Source organism: Octodon degus, unplaced genomic scaffold (genome assembly GCF_000260255.1).
Source record: "Octodon degus isolate 3935 unplaced genomic scaffold, OctDeg1.0 scaffold00039, whole genome shotgun sequence".
Taxonomy (NCBI): domain Eukaryota; kingdom Metazoa; phylum Chordata; class Mammalia; order Rodentia; family Octodontidae; genus Octodon; species Octodon degus.
Window position 1 is genome coordinate 12,777,681 of NW_004524615.1, and position 2,469 is coordinate 12,780,149.

Here is a 2,469-nt window from a genome sequence, read left to right on the forward strand (position 1 = left end):
ATTCTCTAAAGAGATCCTCAGCTTATTATTAAGAAGTCTGTTTGAAAGTTAAGATGATGCCAGGAATAGTATTTAAGAAAGAAGTTTAGAAAGCAGGCCACTGCTCCTCGCATCCTGGACCCCACAGCGGCCTGGGCTGGAAGACTTGTCCTTTCCCAGGAAGGCACATGTGTCCCAAGCCACACAATGGAAGGGGCAGGAGGGGTGTCTTCCCAAAATCAGCGGTGTCTATGGTCCAGGTATGACTGGCAGCTCCTCTCTGCTCCTGTGGTCACTGTCACTGGGGAGTGTTGCATCACTTTGTCAGCAGTAGAGTCCTTCTACTTACAAGTTATCTGAGGAGTGCACATGTGGCAGAGTATCCTGTGCCTCAGAATGTGACTGTGGGGGCCGGGGAGATAGCTCAGTGTCATAGCACTTGCCTGGCAAGTGCAAGATCCTGAGTTCGATTCTCAGTATGGGAATAAAATAAAGAATATGATTGTACTTGGAGACAGGGCTTTTGAAGAAGGGATAGAGTTAAAACTCTCACAAGTGTAGGCTCTCAGCCAATTGCACTTAGATAAGGAAGATTCAACACAGGTAGTCACAGAAGAACACAGCCACCCAACAGACAGCAAGAGAGGCCTAGGAGGAATCAGCTCTGAGGGTACCTTGCTTGGGCAGTGAGGAAACACATTTCTGTAATTAAGTCTTTTTTTCCATCTGTGGCACTTTGACCTGGCAGCGGGGTTGACTAAAACGGTGCTGTGTTGTGTTGTTTTGAGTTAGGGTCCTGGTAGCACTGGACTCAAACTCACACTCAGAAGCCTGAGGCAGGGAACCAGCCACCGTGCGTGGCTAATGCAACGTTCTTGTTCTTTCTGAGGAAAATGAATGCCTTCTCTTCTCTCCTTTCAAACTTCACGCCTCCCATCTGCTGTTGAAAGTGAAAATAAAGCAAATGTTTTCAATCCCATTTATTTCCCTAGGCTCCTCCTAGAGCTAACGCTGCCACCTGTGAAGGGACCCTCAGGTGGCCCAGTGCTGGGGGACTTGGGAGTGGCAGGTGTTGCCGAGAGAGCTCTGTGCCCAGAGAGCCAGGTGGGCTATACGTTTGGCCATGTTCCTCCTTTCTATGTCAGGTTCATGACCTGAATGTGTTGACCGAATTTCTCATGGAGATCTGTCCCACGACCCTGAGAATATTTTCACAGGACAGCTTCCTGCTGTCCTGCGACCTTGAGAATATTTTCTGGCTTGCTTAGCACTTCTGAAGAAATCTGTTCATCTTATCTCTTGGTTTATCCTCTCACTCAGCATTTATATTCTCCGAGTCCTGTAGGTGTGTGGAGATGGGCTGAGGGGCCAAATCTCATGCACACCTGCTGGGCAGAGCTGAGACCAGGTGAGGGGAATGAGGGGCCCAGGCCCACAGGCCCCAGGAGAGGCTCCCTCACCCAGCAGCAGCAGCCAGAGAGCCCTGTCTGGATAGGACAACCGGGTAGCCTCAGTGAGTCACCAGTGGCTCAGAAAGCTGGCTGCTTCTGCGCAATGGGGACATTAGTAACAAGACCTTTGATGTCCCTGCAAACTCTGAGGACTGTGATTTCTGAGCAAGAGACCAGTAAGTGCATTGGGGCCGATTTCCTCACGAGCTCGTGGGGTCTTGTTATGTGTTCTATCTTACTGTATCTTTTTTTTTGGTTGGTTGTTTGGTGTTTTCACACAAGGTCTCACTACATAGTCTAGGCTGGCCTCAATCTCACGGCAATCCTCCTGCCTCAGCCTCCCAGGACTCAGGTTATAGGCATTGATCACCATGTCAGCTTGTCTTTCTGTGTCTTTAGTGGCTTTCTGATTCTGTGTGGGTTGTGTGTCCCCAGTTAGCTGTGAGAACTGTTGCTGGTGTTCACCTAAGGAAACTCGTCAAGGAACTAAGCATGGTGGTGGGCCTGGGAGCCACACAGTGCTAAAGACAGAAGCCCAGGGGACAGGAGGGCAGGGCAAGGAAAATCCAGCCTCCTCTGCCTTCCAGGTGGCTGGCTCTCTTGGCCCCTTGTCTCCCATTATGGTTCCAACTGGCATTTTAGCAAAAGCCAAGAGTCTTTAATACATCTTATGGGGAGATTTTTCACAGCTTTGAACCCAACATGGAAAGCTGGGGGACCTCATTTTCAGTGTTAGGACCTTGTACCTGGTTTTCTACCCTACCTGCAGTATCTCACAGCATATGTGTGGCTCGGGGTCGAGATGTGGGTTTTGGAGTCGAGTCTGGTTCCACGGGAGGTGTCCCAGCCTGTGTCTCCCTATAATGTTCCCCAGGGAGCTCCCCTCTTCCTGTACTCAGCCTCCCAGGACTCAGGGACACAGGACCAGTCCTCACAAGAGGCTGGGTGGGTTGTGAGCAGAAGGAAGGAATCAGGACAGTCCTGGGCCCCTGAGGTTCCCCCACCACCCAGGTGTGTGGCAGAGAGGGAGACAGACCAG